General features: G+C 34.1%; 1 pseudogene; it reads right to left on the bottom strand.

The window, feature by feature from the left end:
- Positions 1-6,477: 6,477 nt before the first annotated feature.
- Positions 6,478-20,058, bottom strand: LOC148935885 (uncharacterized; annotated as a pseudogene).
- Between the last annotated feature and the right edge of the window lie 997 nt (positions 20,059-21,055).

The raw sequence follows: 21,055 nt of genomic DNA, 5'->3' as shown, positions 1-21,055 counted from the left end.
ATTTTTGTCAACATTAGATTTACAGAACGGCTACTGGCAGGTACCACTGACTCCCGCTAGCCGACCGCTGACGGCATTTACCATACCGTATCGGGGATTAATGCAATTTAAAGTAATGCCACGGACTGCATGCAGCACTGGCCTCGTTCTAGCGACTGTTGGACGTGATCGGCCCAGAGTTAGAACCTTACGCATTCGCTTATCTAGATGATATTATCATGGCGAGTCGTACGTTTCCCGAACATCTCGAACACCTCGCCGAGGTTTTCCAACGACTACGCACTGCCCGTCTACGGATCGGATTAACTCGGAAAAATGATTCTGCGTGGACGAATTAAAATATCTCGGCCACATCGTGGGCCGAAAGGGATTCAAACAGACTCTGAAAAAACAAAGGCCATCCTCGACGACCGTCAAACAGTCCGACAGTTCGTGGGAGTTGCCTCATGGTATCGTCGATTTATACAAGATTTCGCGACAGTCGCCGCCCCGCTCATCGCACTAACAAAGAAGAACGCTCGCTGAACCTGGGGGGAAAGAGACAAGCCTTTGAAACATTGAAAAACCGACTAACTACCGCGCCAATATTAGCTTGCCCGGATTTTTCTCGACAATTTTACCTGCAAACCGATGCCAGCACGACCGGGTTGGGCGCAGTACTCACGCAATTTTTTACGGAAGGAGAGCGTGTAATTGCCTACGCCAATCGCATGTTAAATGCCGCGGAACAGAATTATAGCGCCACGGAATTGGAGTGTCTCGCGGTCGTTTGGGGAATTAATAAAATGAGGGGATATCTCGAAGGATATCAATTCACGGTAACGGACCATCAATCGCTGAAGTGACTACAAGGCTTAGAATCACTGACAGGGAGACTGAGACGTTGGACGTTTGAATTGCAGCAGTACCAATTTAATATCCGTTATCGAAAGGGAACCGTCAACCGCGTGGCGGATGCACTTTCTCGGCAAACAACCGTCGCCGCGATCAAACAGGCACGGTGCTCCTGGTACGATCGGATATGGAAAAAAATTCGCGTCAATCCCCACGAACTACCAGCTTATTGTATTCGACAAAAACGACTGTTCCATCACGTACTTCACGACTTAAATTTCCACGAGACTCCGCCCCAGGAACAATGGAAGCAATGCGTCCCCTCTCAGGAACGCACCGGGGTGATGAGGCACGTGCATGAAGAACCTACCGCCGGATATCTCGGAATCGCGAAAACCACGGGCCGCCCGAGAATTCTACTGGCCCGGAATGTTTCGCGACATCGCGCGCTTTGTTCGGAATTGCGAGAGCTGTCAAGCCTACAAGGTAAAACAGAGTAAACCTCCGGGAATGATGCACGCCACCATGGTAAATCAACCATGGCAGCAGGTTACCATAGACTTGGTGGGACCACTGCCACGCTCGAATCGCGGATATACGTGGCTGTTAAACATGCAGGATCGGTTTTCAAAATGGGTGAAAATGTGCCCTCTGCGAAAAGTCACCGGCGAAGCGATCGCGCAAAGCCTAGCCGAAAATATCTTTTACCGACACGGGTGTCCCGACGAAATCCTCTCCGACAACGGGACACAGTTCCATTCCGTCACGCGTCTTTTACGAGCTCTCGGCATTAGACAGCGGTTCACACCCCCCTATGCGCCGCATTGTAACTCGACGGACGAATCGTACGATCAAAACAATGATCTCGCAATATGTGGGCCGCGAGCATAAACACTGGGACGAGCATTTGAACGAGCTGCGCTTCGCATATAATTCGGCAGTCCAGGAAACGACGGGTTACACGCCTGCATTCCTGATATACGACCGCGAAATCCAGCCTCCCCGTACCATCACCACCCGCCGCTCTTCCGCACCCGACAAGCTTAGCATCGTATACCGCCGCTTGCAAGACGCATATGAACTTGTGCGAATTAATCTGGCGCGAGCATTTCAAAAGCAGGCAAAATATTTCGATTTGCGCCGCCGGACCTGGCGACCAAAAGTAGGAGAGTGGGTATGGAAGCGGAACCACTCCCTCTCCAACAAAAGTACTGCGTTTAATGCGAAATTAGCGCTGAAATTTATCGGTCCCCTGGAGGTACACAGAATTATTTCCCCGATAATTTTCGATCTCTGAGGTCCACGGGGGAAGTGGTACCGCCATACGCACTTGCAGGACCTAAAATCTCACGCGAAACGCGAGCCCTCGACCGAGCCGAACGTTGACGAACTAGCCCCGGAGAACAACGAAGATCTCGATCACGATGACGCGCCGGCGCGACGGGGGAATCAGCATAGGAGAGAGAGGATCTAGACGACGAGACAACCGACTAAAACGGCGGGAGTTAGTCGAGAAATCGATAACGATCATGGACGATATCTTAGAGGACATCGATCGCCTACTGGAGTGCGCTGATCCGCCAGGATACGATCCCGCGAGACCGGGACTCGACGAGCTCTGGGACCGACTCCTGATGCCGAAGAGCAGCGGCCTGAAAGCACCTACCGGACAGGCCGAAAGCAGGGAAGGCCCCGAAAAAGCAATCGCTCCTCCAAAGCTTGCACACTACCCGGCGGGACCAGCGGAACCAGCAGCAACAGGCACAACGAGACTCCACGGAATCAGCCACCCCCCACGAACAGTGCCCCGTGTCGGAACGCTCATTCAACGATCCGACGTCCAGCAGCATAGGAAAGCTCTAGCGTTGATGACCACCACCACCGCCATCGGCCAGGAAACGTGGCCGCCCCACGAGAACCAACCACCAGGATCCGCAAGACAGCAACCGTTCCGGACTGTAACAACAACACTCCTGTGTCAACATCGGATGTACAGCGATCGACGACCAGGGTCTAGGAGTTTTCTTCGGACCAGCCAGACCACCACCCGTGGAAGTCGAGCTAGCGCCAGGCCTCAAATTCTCGGTATCGTACTTCGCAGCGTACATCGGACGTAAATATCGAGCCCGCCGCAGTAACGAGAAATACGTTGTGCGGTTCGACGAGGATCGCCTACGCACGTGGCGCAGAATATATTGAATATGCCCCAAAATTCGGGCACATAAAGGAAGGGGTGATGAAACGACACCCGACTCACCCCCCTAATTGTTTAAAATAATATTAAGAGTCCCCGACCGATCAACCGTCGGAGCATCGACATGGCCATCCTTCCGCGATCCCACCGTCGTAAAATCACGTCGAACATCAGACGAAGCAAAACGGAGATCACACGGCTTCACGTGCGCAGAGCGTGAATAAACACGCACCGGTTAGGCCACCGCCGCCGGCCTCGCTGCCGACCGCGCCACCGAACATCTTCGCGGAATAATCGAGTGCGTTCGGCGAATTATCGCGAATATTCCGACGAGAGCATCCCCCGGAATTACCCCGACCCGAATTCGGCCGACCAGTACCCGACTCCCGACCGACGGCTGACTCGGGTATATTAAGCAACTCCGATGGATGATCGCTACCTATCACCGGCGAGACAGTAAGACGTCCAGTACTGTTCTCGACACTTCCAGTCCTGTCCAACACAAAGCGATCTAGAGTGCTTCTTATCGCGCCAGGAGTTTCTGGCCGATTGCTCCTTTCATCCGCAGCGCACAAACTTTATCACAGATTGAGGGGCTTTTCAATCTGGGCTCTAAAAAGCAAGCCCTTGTGCGCACCTTCCGCCGCTGATGGTCAAGAAGCAGGGAGCTTCCTGCATTCCAAAGACCACAGCACAAAATCCTCAAACGGACAGTACGCACGACGAAACGCACGAACAGCAGATCCATCATAACAAGCGCGCCGAAGACTCCTCGCACTGTCGCGCCCGTGCCGCGCCTACCGTGAACGCGCTGAATTCACGGAACCGACCGCAAACCAAATCTATTGTACGATTCCCGGAACCCGCGCCGCTTTTCACGGAACCGAAAGCGAAATTCCGGGACAAATCCTTGTAAATATTGTACATACCAAAACTCAGTCAGTAAAACTGTAAATACATGAAGTTGAACGCTAAATATAGATCTTGGTGTATAAAATCGAAAAGGCTCTCGATATTTTATTTCTCTTCAATAATCCTGACCATATCCGACCGACGCTATCCCGCGAAACACATCTTACCCGAGATAGAGACGTTTTAAATGTATCTTTAAATAAATATAAATAAAGTTGATGATGCTCAGTAACTAGTGCATTTAAATAATCTAGGCAATGTGAAGTAAAAAATGGTGTAATAATATAGTTACATAAAATAATATAGTTACAATCTTGTTTAAGCGACACTATACATCCCAAAAATCATTGTTTTTAGGAATTTTATGCCCAATGATAAGATCAAAATGAACAAACGTTATCGTTTCTATTCGCAGAAAAACTTAGATTAAACCTCTTTAATCTTTCTATTTTTAATGGTGGTTCTATTTTCAAATGGTGGACGGTTCTCTTCTTCAGAACCAAAATCATACGTACCTATTCTATCATTAAGATTTTCTAATTTAAACAGGTTTGATTGTAAAATTGATTATAAAATGTAGTATTAATTTACTCATATCATATTGACAAACACCTTCAAATACATAATGCATTACATCACAACTCATATTTTGTAAAATGTGAAAAGAATCTAATTGATTCCAAACACATATTTCAGTTAAACCAGTTATAGAGACATCTTTTTTTTTTGCAAATCATTAGTATATTTACTAACTGTACGTAATAATTATTCATCTTTAGTTGTTTGATATCTTATTTCATTAAGAGAAGTTTTACAAAATCTACAAGGATAATTCGCAACAAAACTTTATACAAATTCACAAATTTCATGTACACCTAAATTATCTCCTATTACAAGAGCACATTTTATATAAATATGTATACCTTCTTTAGTAACTAATCCTGACTTTTCTAAGATCTATAATTCATTAATTAAAGAAATGTAGCTTCATTTCCGTAAACTTCTCTATTTTTATTCAGAAACATAACATTAAGAAATAACGTTAAGAAAATATTTTCAAGTTTTGAGCGTCTGGCGGCATGCATGGCAATGAAAAATACACAGCTCCTACTTTATGAACATCTGCGTGACCATCTAATGGATTATTTGTCTCAAACTCATCATAATAAATTATTAATGGTAAAACAAATTTGCTATGAAAGTTGTGACTTAAATGTTTCCACAACTCTGAATTATATTACTTACACAATGCGAATCATTCATCACCTGTTCCATGTAATGTAATATATCTTTTAAAATATTTGGTATTTCAAATATTGCCTTAAGAACTTTCGAGAGAATATACATATATATATATATATATGTATATTGTAATATATGTATATGTGTGTATATCATTGTATTGTTGACTTATTGTTCTAAACACGTTATTGCGATAAATATCATCACATGCCTCGGTAGTCGAAAGGATAAGATACCTGCCCGGTAAGCAGGAGATCCAGGTTCGATTCCTGGCTGAGATGGTATTTTTTCGCAAAATAATTACGAGTTTTCACGACTGGTTCGTGGTCGGGCCATGACGCACACCCTCCCTTCTTATTTGGGAAACATCACAGAAATAAATTGCCCTGTGACATTTCTTGGAATTAAAAATATTGTTAATCCTTCTACTTTCCATAATTTGTCCAATTATATAAATAATAGGTTCTATATAACATCCTTTTTGTGAAAAGTATTGAATTCTTTTATATTCTGTATCTAGGCCTAAAAAGGATTTTTACATTGATTAAAAAAAGACGCATGTTCTTGTTTTATGATTGCTGGAACTTGTAAAGTATTCACTTTGATTTACTTTATTTTCTATCATGCTTATAATATTTTCTACTAAATTTGAAGTGACATCTACAACTATCTGTACATGTTGTCGCGTCATAGAATTACTATAATATAAATATGATAACGAAGAAGCAGCAGCTTCTTGTATATAGTCAAACTTAAAATTATAAGAATCGAAGATATTTGATAATTCTTCATTTGTTTTAATAGTATTATTTTTATCTTCTAAATCAATATTTAGCACATAAGCTGATTGTACTGTTATTGCATTTGAAGAGGTATATGTATTTTTTTTTCATAGTTGCATCCGTTAGAAGGATGATCACGTAATAAATGTTTTTCAAATTGACGCACACATTGAAATTCTCGAATGCATAACGATTGCTTGTAAGTATATTTATCAAAAATACTAAAAGTATGTTGCAGTCTTAAATGTTTTATTAGTTTTTTTATGGAATCCAAATTTATTCTGCACACTTGATAAATATACATATTTGTTAAATAGATAAATGAGAGGAAAATATTTTAAAATATTTTAAGAATAATATCGGGTATGATATATATTTAAAGCAAAAATGTAATTATGTCGTTAGTCATTTAGAAATATTTTTTAAACAAAAATGAAAAACACAAACAGTAACAATAGTATCTGTTATTTATAACAGTATAATATTATCATAAATTCAAGATAATTGTAATCTTTACATATTATAAAATTCCTTTTCGATGGATGCAACTATGTTATTTATAACATCGCTATAACTATCGCTATAATCAGTTTTTATTTTATACAAACATTTTTGTATGCGAAAACATACTTGAGATTTTTTAGATTAACAGGCATGTAATACGAAAAAGCACTTGTAGTATATCTCTCACTCAGTAGCTTTGAAAACACTCTCAACTTTGTATAATGTATTATCAATGCAAATGTAGTATGTATTGACCAAACTAACGTTATGTCCAACGATAATAATAAATAGTTGTACAGTCAACTTTAATGCAGCTATTCTATCCCTCTGACGTTCAATATTATGTTCGAGATTAGCAGGACTCTAAAGAATAAAAAGAAGTGAACATTATTTTCAGTTCAACTACAGTAATTATATTTTTAACATAAAATTGTTTTATATGAAACATAAAGAAATATATTACTTATTTAAGAAATAATATTACTGATAAAATGAAAGAATTTAATGATTCAATTATTGTAGATGTGATGTTTCTTGTACCTTTAGAAATTTTTATTGTTGGGATACATAATGCTGACAATAATTTTAAAAGTCTAATATTTCTTTCCTCTAAAAATGGAGATTACAAAATATATAATAGCACAGTAAAGTAATAAATTTTAAGTAGATAATAATAGAAAATTTAACATTTTCTTATTACTTTCTGATATATTTTCATTTATTTGATCAAGTTGCTCTCGATATATTCTATCTTTAATTTTAGTCTGTATAAGAGTATAAATTTTTCGTGAAAACTGGCCATTCATTGTATATAAAGAACATGTTTCCGAATTGTGCAACATAATCAGATTCAATCTGTAAAAATTATTGAAAATGATCACATATATGTCTTCTATTAACTTTTTAATATAGCAATATTATTATTAAAATATTCACTAATGTGTAATTCTGTGGTGCTTCAAAATGGGCTATTTAAAAAAAAAATAGTTGAATATCATCCCATTTAGCCATATCCTTATTCTGACAAATTGACTTGTCTTCCAATGTTTAACAACATCAGATCATGGTTCTCTATTATGTTTTAACCATTGCAGATGAAGTTCGCACAATTTTGAACCTATAAATGTATATACATACATATACACATGCATACATACATACATACATATATACATACATACATACATACATTTATATATATATATATATGTATGTTTTATATAAATATGTATATATATATATATATATATATATTATATATGTGTGTATAAATATGTATATGTATATATGTATACATGCACACACAAATACTATATATACTATGTATATATCAGGTGTATGCATAAGTTTTTTCCGGTTTAACTAAGAGATGTCGCCAGCGAAAAGTACGCAGCGTATTAATTTGACACATACATCATTTTGTTCGTCTGACATTTAAAACTACAAACACACACAAGTTGAGTCCGCCAAAAACTAGCGTCTTTGTTTTATCGTTCAGTGATCATGTCGAGTTTTGTGCCTGAAAAAGAAAATTTGCGGCACGCATTACTTTTTTTATTTAATCAAAAGAAAAAGGCTGTTGAAAGTCATCGTTTGCTGGTAGAAACATATGGTGAACACGCTCCATCGATTAGAACATGTGAGACATGGTTTCGACAATTTAAAAGTGGTGATTTCAATGTGAAAGACAGTGAGCGCTCTGGTAGACCACAAAAATGCGAAGACGAGCAATTGCAGGAGTTATTGGATGATAACCCAACTCAAACTCAACGGCAATTAGCAGAAGCATTATATGTATCACAAGAAACAATCAGCAGATGTTTACGAGCAATGGGAAAGATCAATAAACTCAGTAAATGGGTCCCACACGATTTGAATGAACGTCAAATGGAAAATCGCAAAGTCACTTGTGAAATGCTGCTTCAACGCCACAAAAGGAAATCATTTTTGTATCGAATTGTGACGAATGACGAAAAATGGATTTATTTTGAAAACCCGAAGCGGAAAAAATCGTGGCTTTCACCTGACGAAGCCGATCCATCACCAAGGCCAAAAGCCTCGCTTCGGCAAGAAGACCATGCTCTGTGTCTGGTGGGACCAGAGCGGTATTGTGTATTATGAACTCTTGAAGCCCGGCGAAACCGTTAATACACAACACTATCGCCAACAAATGATTAATTTAAACCACGCATTAATCGAAAGACGACCGGAATGGGCCAGAAGACATGACAAAGTGATTTTGTTACACAACAATGCACCGTCTCACACAGCAAAACCAGTGAAAGACACCTTGAAATCGCTTGGATGGGACATCCTTCCACACCCGCCGTACTCCCCAGACCTGGCGCCATCTGACTATCACCTCTTCGCAATGGGGCACGCGCTCGCAGAGCAGCACTTCAGCAATTTCGAGGAAGTTGGAAAATGGCTCGACGAATGGTTTGCCGCAAAAGACAAGCAGTTTTTCTGGCATGGTATTCATAAATTACCTGAAAGATGGGCGAAATGTGTAGAAGCCGATGGCCAATATTTTGAATAAAAAAAAAATTAATTTCCCTTGAAAATTACGTGTCTTTTTTTACTAAAAAACTGGAAAAAACTTATGCATATACCTGGTATATATGTATATACTATATATATGTACCTATGTATATACTATATATATATATATATATATATATATAGTTTTTAAATACATAATCATCACACTAATCAATGCAAAAAAAATATTTAACTTACATTCAATATTCATTTCATATACAGCATTAATTATAGATAAAGTTGTTGTATTGTTATTTTTTTGGGACCTTACATTTTTTATTAATCCAGAGATCATACAGTCTCTGTGATTATTGCAATATCGATCAACAAATATCCCTTTATTTATTTTTTGATATTTCCCTTCATGCAATGGTGGCACATAATAAATTTCCATTTTTTCTTTAAAATACATAGATACTTTTATAGCAAACTTTTTAAAATATATTTTTAATTCGAGCCTAAATAATAATAATAATATAAACAAAAATATTTTTTATCAATTTATATTATTTTACATTATATTATTATATTATTTTAGTTTATTTATATTATTCAAATAATTTAAATTTTATTTATCAATCTTAATTATTATTTAAATATTTTATATTTTTCATACTCATATATGTATACATATTTTATTTATTTTATTTATTTTATGCATTGTATTACTTACGGATATGGTTTCTTAAAAATAGCAATTGATAAATGTGTTATAATAACATCTGCTAATTTTCTACGTATTTTTGTATTTAATCGACCATACTTTTTATGATTTAAAATTACAAGGCCAGTTTTTTTTAAAAACTTTTCTATATCCTATAAATCGAGTTAATAATAATAATATAAATAATTATAATTTACAATTATTTTAAATCTTTATATATAAAAATCTTATAAGTAAAGATTTTGTAATCAAAGTTTACAAGATAAAAATAAATATTTATTTTTCAAATATTTAATCAATATAAGGCAAAATAATAATATGTTAAATGTAAATACCAGCTCATAAATTGCTTCGAAAAGCTGTAATTCATCCATTTTACATGTTTCAGTTTCTATATTTTGATTTCTTTGATTTTTTTTTCTTTAATATGTCTTTCATTATTTAAACAAACATATTCTTTATTAATATTTTATACAATATTCTCAGTATGTATTATCAACTGTTTCACGATTATTCATGTTTTCATCAATTTTAAGACTAAATGTTTTAAATATCACAATATTCCTTGTATTTTTTATGTTTACAGGGCTTTCTGATCTGGATATTGTATCGATATCAGATGATATTGTATTTTGCTAAGCATTAAATATCTATATTAATACTATATTAATAGAGTATATTAAAATATACTCTGAATTAGTAATATGATTTTGCTATTAAATTATATTTATTTATTTGAATAAATCTTTTTTTAAATAAATTAATATTAGATGTACAATAACAAAAACATGCCACCATATTGTAAGATTCTTGTACTTTTTGAATTTAAATAAAGTAACCGTTTGTCAGGAATTAATGTCCGTTTTTATAATTATTGTCTATGGTTTAATACACGCACTGAGAGAGGTAACCGGCACGTGTTGGATAATGGAGCAGGCACAATAACTTTTCAACAACTTTAATATAATGCCGTTTATCTATATTTTTACTGAGTCTACCCGTAATACAACGATTAAACAGATATCGCCTGTAACGATATCTCGACTATATTCACTACAATGGTTTCGACTATACGACTTGAACTCTCACGGATGACACATCTGTCTTATTCGCCGACTAGGGAGAGAGTTCCCGTCGCTCGCTGCTCCGCGCATCGGAGCACGTTCGGTGATTTCAAAGCTAACAAAGATTGCATCAGCCCTTGTCTGATTGGTCCTTTCCTAATATCACTCACTCGTGTCGTGTTCGATCGAGAGGCGCTCTTTTTGGTCACTGAACAGCACTCATGGTGCCATCCACCGGTTGTCCTAGGGACTTCTTAGTAACTTTCTTACAATATTAATCAAATTATCAAATTATTTTTATTAATATAATAATAATAAAAATAAAAGTAATTTACCTTGTTATCGCAAATTATCTGCATTTTAGATGTAGATTTTTGAAATTTTTCTAAATTTTTCTAAAGTTTTCTTTAAATAAGATTCTTTTATCTATTTTTGGTATAAGAGTTTCAAGGTTTTTTGAGCCAGCTTTTAATCGTAAAAGTGAATGGAAATCAATTTCTTCATCTACATCAAAAAGGGTGTTTTTTACAAATTTTAAAAAATTAATTCATTATTTATTATAATATTAAAGGATTATGAACTTTCTCATGAAAAGAATTTCATCTATTTTTTTGATTTTTGTAATATTTTATTTTTATTATGCAAATCGGACTCAAGCTCTCGATCAAGCCTAGAACTTGATCAATTTAGCCGTTATTGAGATTCGATAATTTCGGATGCTCGCATCTCGCCGACTCGCATAAAGTCACACGGTAGTTCTCGGTTGACTTGACATCCGAGAACTACCGACACTACCGTGTTTCCTGATATATAAAATATAATATAAATATTAGGATGTAATTAAAAACTTATATATTTCTTTTAATTTGTTAATGAAGTCTTGCTTGGTGGATAATTTTTTTACTCATACAGAATTTGCAAGCAAATACAAAGTTATTATTTTTACTTAAATTAGATTTAAAAACGAACACGTCGGAAAATGCTGACCATAGCATTATATTTAAATCTTTTTCATTTAAGATTTCATTCAAAATATTCTCTATGTTCTCATTTATTGTTACACTTATTCTTCAAACTTGTAAAACTTATAAAAATTCTATTCTTGCACAGATTGAGTGCTATTCACTATTTGTATAGTTTCTAAGAATAACATTTAATCTATACAAGAATTTTACAAGTTTTACACGTTTGAAGAATAATTGTGAAAAAATGAATGAGAATATGAATATTTTGATTGAGATTTTAAATAAAAAGAACAATACGTCCTGGAATAAAAAAGTAGTGAAGAAATAAACACTGATGTGAGTGTGGCGACGTATGTATGTGTACATGTGTGTGCGTTGGCTGATAACATTTTGTTCGGAGGCAATGAGTTCGTGTTAGAGGTATCTAATTGTTCTTTATAAAGCTCTTCTTATTCTTTATAAATAAGTGATAAGCTTTGTGAACGGCATTTAAGTTCTATAGTTTTTATAATTTTTATGATTCTTCAATATGTTGGTACGGATGTTATGCATATGCGCGAGACGTGTACGTATAAGATAAGACCTGAAGAATAAGAATAGATAAGAATTCTTTTTGGCTGAACTGATTATACTAGTTTTTACACTAAAAGAAGAAAGATAAACTTTGAACTAGTGCAGCCAGTTCAACTAAAAAGAACAGACCCATAGTTGTACAATTTACTGAATGGAATGAATTGTCATTCGTTGCCTTTGAAATGCATTTGATTGAGAGATTTTATGTATTGGATTGTAACTGCTTTTAGAAGTACCTCTGTCCCCTGTAAAAGGACACAACATTTATCTGCTCGATAGCCAGTCTAGCTTGCGCGTGCGTATTGTGAATGCGACATGGCGCATGCGCATGAGTTGAAACACCGGAAACGAAAGCGAAATTAATATGGCCGTGAATAACGATTGACCGGAATGTCTGAAGTGAATTCTAGATTTCAGTGAACTTTGCTAGAAATATATATGGTATATAGCTTTTAACTCTCTTGAGTGGGACCGTGTGTGTTGTCCGAGAAGTCGGTATGACTGTGCGCGGCTTGATTACTGTTAATATTTTATCATTAGATTGTGTGATATAAGTGAATACAATGACCGAAACATCGACATGTGGCAATAAATAATACGCAATATTCGTATAATATTTGCGAGTAGGTCGCGTCCTCTGGATATTATGTAGTATGTAATCTATTGTGACGGATTCAGCGAATTATTCCGTCAATATCATTTTGCCGATCTGGCGGTGGAGTGGTTTGAAGTTCGTGCTCTTGGATATCTTTTACATTCCCTCTGCGGACAAATGTCGACATACATCTACATATTGGATTCAGTCTGAAATTGCTTTGAAATATTGAAGTTCTGATATTTATCATATATCTACATATCATATCTACAAGTTTGTTTCAATCCAAACCTGGTATGTTCTTTTTTATTTATTTCACTTTATTTGAATTGTGACGCTGTGTACTATGCCTTTTACAGTGAGTGATAATAGCTTATTTATTACCGTAATTATTATATCTTATTCTTTGTAGCTTATTAATCTTAGTGATTTGCTTATTAGCTCTTGTTGCTAATATTATTTTGATTTTATTTCAACTATATATTCAACTATTTGCTGATAATAAATTTTTTGTATGTGCTGTTTTTTAAACTCTTTGATTTTATTAATAATATACTTTTTCACTCTTGTTTATTTAATTTTCTTATACTGCATCACTATTATATTTAATTATCTTTATATTGATTATCAGATATTGATACATACTGCTTTACTTTAATAAATTGCTTGATTAATCACTTGTTTTATTAGGCCTTATTTACTCATTTATTTATTTATTTACATTTTATTATCAATTGTTTTGACAGTATTATACTATCTGCAATATGGAATGTATATTTATTTAATTTGATTTATGCTTGTTTACATTTTTAGTATGCATCATTTTAACTTCTTTTACTTATTAAATTGCATATTAATTTAGTTTGTTTATTATTTTATTGTTTCTGTTTAAATTTATATAATTTTTATTTATCTCTATAGTATTATATATACTCATCAATATTTTCATTTCTATTTCAATCTCTGATTCAGTTTAACTCAGCTTAACTTTAATTTAATCTAATTAATTCAATTGGAGTTTTATTCAAATTTCTTATATTCTTACACTATTTACTACCTAAATCTTCTTACTCTAATCATTAATTGTTATTCTAATTTATCTTATTTAATTTTAATTATCTTTGATTATTAAATGAATAATTCCAAATTTTCTCATATGTTAATTTTAATTTAACTTTGATTTTGATTTAATTTATTTTAATCAGGTTTAGCTCATTTGATGTAATTTTTATTGATATAATTACATTCTATCCATTAATTTCATTTTACTTTACTTATCTATCAATTAATTTCTTTTGAGAAACTATTTTCATGGGCGCCGGATAACCGATGTGAACTTAGTGCTCAACTTTAAAAAATTAAAAAATTAAAAAATTGTTTATACCATAGGTTTGTACCTCGTTTGTACCTGTTTGTATCACTTTTTATTTTGTTTGTGTCTAACGGGTTAAAAAGTTACAAGGGGGTGAAAAACTCGTCAGTACAAACAATGCTCTTTCGAATGGCATTGGCCGTTTTGAGCTATCTTGAAAAATGACAAAAGTATCTCTTGGACGTATTTTGAAAAGACTGTACTTCCGATTCTGTTGAGGTACAAACGATTTGAAAAGAGGTACGATGCTGTTTCGGTGTTGGTGATTTTTAAATATCTTAAAGTTAAGTGCTGACGATTTTTTTACTCCCCTTGTAACTTTTTAATCCGTTAGATACAAACAAAATAAAAAGTGGTACAAACCTATGGTATAAACAATTTTTTAATTTTTTAAAGTTGGGCGTTAAGTTCACATCAGTCGCCGGATAGCTATTGTATTATAATGCTATTCTCTGGCTGCCCCTATATGCACATTTGCACACCTTTTACTTGCTGCCTATATATTTGCCTTTTAATTTGATTTTGATGAATTGATGTTATTATTTAATCATTATTGTACCTATTTTGTGTAATTTTTTGCTGTATTTCAGTAATTTATTTAAATCTTTATTTCTTGTTAGGCAAGCTTAATTTGGATCATAATTTTGATCTATGCATTTAAATAGAGAGTGCGTAGGGATTAGCAAGGTATGTGTGCTACTTAATATCCCTAACATTTTTATTTATAGAAATCAAGATGTCATCAATGATTATCAGGATGTAATGTACAGATATTTTTCGTGCAGTTACTTCACACAAAAAATGCACAAAAGCATTAATCCATTTACTGAACAAAAATAAGATAAATAAATGAACTCTTCAGTTGATTAATAAGCAAGCTTGCTGCTCATAAACTAAGCAGTTTTGTTCCAATAATATTTCATATTTTGTGTTTATTTGCTAATTGTAAAATTTCAAGGCTAAGAGATTCATAATGCAAGAAATCTTTTATGCATAATATATATTATATTAAAAATAGTAAAGCATTATATTCTGAAAATTTTTTGCACTATGATTCTCATTAACCTTATTGTTACATTCGGATTGCCTATATCATGAAAACTTTATATTTTTTTTCTAAAAAAAATTTTATTTTCAAAAATTAATTATAATTATATATATTTGCTAATAATAAAAACAAATTATAAGATATAATGTTGACAAAAGTAGAAATTAAAGAATGGATATGTTGAGAACAATGTTACTAACCTATTAGGATCACTAACTTTAAAATATCACAATAGAATGGAAAAATTGTATATAGAATAAGAAAAAAATTTATATAATTTTTTATTTTTTTTCTTGTAATTGTTCGATTCTTCTTACATAGATTGAACAAATTCTATTTTTTCTATTTTATTTTTTATTAATTTATTAAAGAAATGTTTGTGCCGTTCTATTACTTTTATTTTCTGACATACTATATGTTAAATTTGAAGTAGGTGATATTGCAGTGACATTATTAACTTGCTTTCTTCCACTATCCCAGTCTTGAGCATTTGATAACACTTTTCCTAAGGAACTCAAAATGTCCTTTTCTGATACAGATATCTCTACAATACTTTCGTTAAGTGGTATCACATAATAATATAAAAAAGAAAATTGATAAAAATAAAAATTGAAACATTTATATAAATTGAATAAAATATGGTTTATAACGTAAAGATATTAAAAACATGTCTCTTCATGCTCTTCATGCAATTAAAAAAAGGCGGTATTACATAAGAAACTTATTAACTTTCTTAGAACTTGTAAATTTCATTGCAATTTGTGCTGTTATAAACTTTTTTAACATTACTGAAGATTTAGTAATAATTCCATTTTTATCTAAACAGAACCTAAGCATGCTATTCTGAAAACAAAGATTTATTTTAAATATTTATAATTTATTTTAAATGTTTTTATGTTTTTATTGAAGTAATATGCATAATAATTCAAAATAAATTTGTTAAAACCTCTAAATTCTATCATTTAATTCTCTTCGGCTTTGTAATGGTTCACGATAGATATAACTTTTTAAATGTTTCTACAGAAAAAAATCTAATGGGGTTAAATCTGGCGATCTAGCCAATCTGACTAATTTTGAGGCCCACTCATGGCGTCCGACATTTGTTTGGATATATTACATTCAAATAATTTGTAACATTTCTTGTATCTCTATATGTGGAAGTGCGCCATCTTGTTGAAAATACATATTTTTTTTTATTGTCAACAGGACATTTTCCAACAATATTGGCAAATCATTTAAATAAATTTTGCTGTTAATTCGAATGGTCCAATCTAAAGAAAGTTCAAATTATTTATTTTTTTAAATCTAAATATTCAATGACATGATTGACAATTAAAGAATATAAACATGTTAAAAGCTAACACTATAATAGATACTAAAAATATTAAAATATTGTCCACTATACCAGCTCATAAACTGATACTAAATCTATGCTAGTAATTTACTGCAATTTACTATGCTCATAAGGATTTCCATTTGCCCAAATGTAACAATTATGTCTGTTGAAAATTCCTTCACGGGTAAAATAACATTTATCGCTAAACATTATATGATGTACAAATGCAAGTTGTTGTCCTTGATTTAATAACCATGTGTTTAAAAGTTTATTCGCCGTGCATAATCTTGTGGCATCAAATGTTGCACTTTCGAATAATGAAATGCGTGCATTCTATTTTCTTGTAAAATTTTATTGAAAAAAACTGTATCAAGTTAAAAATAGAATGTAACTAACAATATCTTTTATTTAAAAAAAATAGAACCTAAGTGGTACGTATATCTGTTTCTTCATTGAAGAGTCTTTTTATTGTCATACTTAACTCAATTCTAGTTGTGATCAAATTAAAAAATAAAATCTAAGTGCTAGTATCTTTGTGATGATCTTTGTATTTTCATTGAAGAGTCTTCCTATTCCAAGTGATAATAGCTTTAATTCTTTTAAAAAAAAATTGATTTCAACATTGCTAACTTAACTCAAATGATATCATTTATAAAAGATTTGATATCAATAATTGGTGCTAAGTTATAATCCTACTAAAATTGCATCATTCTACTAAACCCAAGTGATATGTATTAAGTAACAGGGGAGGGGAGCACATACGTGCCCTACGAGCGGAGATATCCATCGAGTGAGAGACCAACATCGCTCTGGAATACCGGTCGTGGGGATTCGAAAGAATACATGTATATATGTATACTGTAATATGTATATTGTAATATGTGTGTGTGTGTGCGTGCGTGCGTGCGTGCGTGCGTGCGTGCGTGCGTGCGTGCGTGCGTGCGTGCGTGCGTGCGTGCGTGCGTGCGTGCGTGCGTGCGTGCGTGCGTGCGTGCGTGCGTGTGTGTGTATCATTGTATTGTTGATGTGTTATTCTAACACGTTATTTGCGTTAAATATCATCACATGCCTCGGTAGTCGAAAGGATAAGATGCCTAACCAGTAAGCAGGAGATCCAGGTTCGATTCCTGGCTGAGGTGGTATTTTTTCGCAAAATAATTACGAGTTTTCACGACTGGTTCGTGGTCGGGCCCCACCGTGACGCACATCCTCCCTTCTTATTTGGAGATATTGCTACATAAAGTTCGATTCGTAAATTTTTACTTTAAGAAACGTCATCATTATTATTTGTATAAAAGACTTGATATCAATAACTGGCGCCAAGTATATATTATATTCTCTTATTATAGTCTCATAAACATTAAGCTACAAGTTCACCTTAACCGTTTGAGTCCCAAGTAGCGCGATCACGCTGTTGAGATTTTATGTCGAGAAAACCCAGCACATTTCGAGCATTGTGGACAACTGACGGTGCGTTACCGATTGTTGAAGTCGCGCGGTCAGATTTATTGACGCAAGTACATCATACAGCTCCTTTTAATGTAAATAGTACATTTTACAATAGGTAGAATAATACTATAATAATGCAATAATACATTACAAAATAAAAATTTTTATTTCATTGTTATCTCCTCAATAATTTTTATCGAACAAAATTTGAAATATTTTTAAATTTACAGTACGCATATGTAATAATACAGATGTATTTTATAAAATAACGAATTACAAATAAACAATATTTTTGTGTTATGAACAAATAATTTAAATGAAGAGTAATACTTATAATTTGTGACATCGGTGTTTATCAAAACATATTGGATGAATTTCTTTTTTACATCGCACGCAAATTAAATGTGATCTTTTTATTGCATTTTTGGTGCTGCAGACTACGCATTGTCGCAAGTTACGTTGTGGCAACTTTACTAAACCAAATGTTTTTTCCCTTACATAACTATGTGCTTGCTTTTCGTTCATCCACTGACACTCAATTTCAAAAATAATATTTGACATAAAATCTAACCGAGATATTGCTTTACTCTTAACTCTTTCCTTGTAGATTATATATGCATTTAAAATCATGCGGTTGATTATGTTAAAGGCTACCTTTTTCCAATATTTAACTGATCTTCGTTCATCGAGATAGGTATATAGCATTTTATCCGATTCATCGACACCACCTATGAAGGCATTGTAAGATTGAATAATAGCGGGTTTTGTCGAACGTATTTCTCTGCCATGTCGATTTTTTGTTATAGTCACATTTTGCTCTTCTGCTTTCGTTGAAATTAATAATACAGGACTTTTTACACTTTTTTTTCGCGATAGGCACAGAACAATACTTCATTGTTTCGAAAATATTTTACCTCGTTTACATTAGTTTGTGTCAAGTTATCGGGAATACATTTCTTATTCCTAATAGTTCCAGTTAAATAGGTATCCATAGAATATAAATATCTAGCTAATTCTACGCTAGTAAAAAAATTATCGACAAAAATGTGATGCCCCGTATTCAAACAATAACTATCTTTTAATAAATTTACCACAACATCATATCCAAGTCCAAACTTTTTTTTATCACTAGTAGTTGTTTCTTTTGCACCTTTATAGAGAACGCAAGAGAACGCCAAACAATATTTTGATACGGAATCACACAGTATTCAGAATTTTATTCCCCAACGATGATGCTTTTTATTTGGCAAGTATTGCGTTATGCTAGAATGATACAGCGTCCCAACTAATGATTCATCAATTGATAATTCTTTGTGTGGTTTATAATGTAATTTGAATACTTTATTAGCGTGTTCAACAAGTGGCTTAAATTTTGCACAGGGATCATATTTCTCGTGACCAGGTGGAAAACATAAAGAGTTATCAATTAAGTGAAAATATTTCAAAATTTGTTGAAATCTATTTCGAGAGAACATTCTTCCACGGTATGTTACGTGAATTTTCGGACCAATACAAACGTATACTGGGTCTTCTTGTAATTCCCATTTCCAACAGCACTGCTATAAATGCCTTCATCTCTAAAACGGTAACTGATGTCCAAATCTCTGTTTCAAATGATTCTAATTCTCTAGGTAAATGCCTTGAATACTCCGCATATTTATTAGTTTCTTTAACTATTAGTGACCATAGTGTCAAATCAAAGAATAGTTCAAAGTATTCAATGGGTTTACTCTGGCTAGAGAAGTTACATCGCGAACCAGATTCTTTGCTATGCTCGAGAGAATCACGTTGATTAGAAACGTCTTCAGCAACTCGTAGACTGTTCAGTGGACATTGATGCGATAAATCACTATCACTATCCTCTGAAGTACTCAAAATGCGTTGTCTTTTCTCGCTTACAGGAACAATGTAGTCGTCATCGTCGTCAATAATATGATCACATGGATTTGTGATTATGCTCATAGATTTTCTTTTTCGATTCATTGTACCTTTTTGGGGATACACCAAATTTAGAAAAGTTAAATAGTAAATCTAGATTAATTTTTTACTTACTTTTTGCGTTGCTTTGTCTAATCATTTTGAAATACACAATTATGAACAATGAGAAACACTTACGGAAGAATACGTCCGATCACTTTGCAAACTGCAATAAATGTGACGGAGCGATAAGAAAAAGACGAGAATCACGTTACCTAACACATACAAGAAGCGCTATTGCTCCGATTGTGATTCATCGATATAAAATAAACAAAGCGCTATCGCGCCGCTTGGTATTTCTCGACATAAAATAAAACAAGCGCTATCGCGCTGCTTGGGTCTTTTTGTACTCATTTAGAGAAAGCGCAGTTGCGCTGTTTAGGATTCTTCGACAGTGTTTTTTCAATACCCCCTGGGACTCAAACGGTTAATCAAATTATATATTTCATTTGTAAAAGATATTTTATTCATAAAAGATTTGATATACCACTATTTTTAAAAAATAAAATCTAAGCAGTAGTATCTTTAATTTAAAAATAATAAAATCCAAATGATATGTATATCTTTTTACTCATTCAAGACTCTCTTTTCTAACCCAAGTAGTAGTAATTATTTAGCTTTAAAATATTATTATTTTTGTAACAAAGCATCCGAAAGATGCTCTGTTACTAGCGCGCGCAAATACAGCCCGCGCCATCCGAGGCCGCCCGAACACTCCCGACCGCGACCGACCGACACACGCGCGCCGACGAGCTGTCACGCGACAACGTGACAGCTAATGTAACAATAGCTAACAAACGCTAACAAACTAAACGGTGACACGTGGCGCGGATAGGGGTATAAATACCCGACGAATTTTAAGACAAGAGACCAGTCCTATCCGCTCCTCCGACCAACACCGACAACCGTTCCGACCAGAACAGCGAGAGAAGATTCTCTCAGCGAATACCGAGCGTTCTCCGTATTCCTGTTCTATCCTTTCTCGAGAATTTGGAGTGTTCTC

Source organism: Pogonomyrmex barbatus, unplaced genomic scaffold, assembly GCF_055798465.1.
Source record: "Pogonomyrmex barbatus isolate J1 unplaced genomic scaffold, ASM5579846v1 scaffold30, whole genome shotgun sequence".
Lineage (NCBI taxonomy): Eukaryota > Metazoa > Arthropoda > Insecta > Hymenoptera > Formicidae > Pogonomyrmex > Pogonomyrmex barbatus.
Note: the sequence above shows the minus strand (reverse complement) of the source record. Positions and strands in the feature narration are given on the sequence as shown.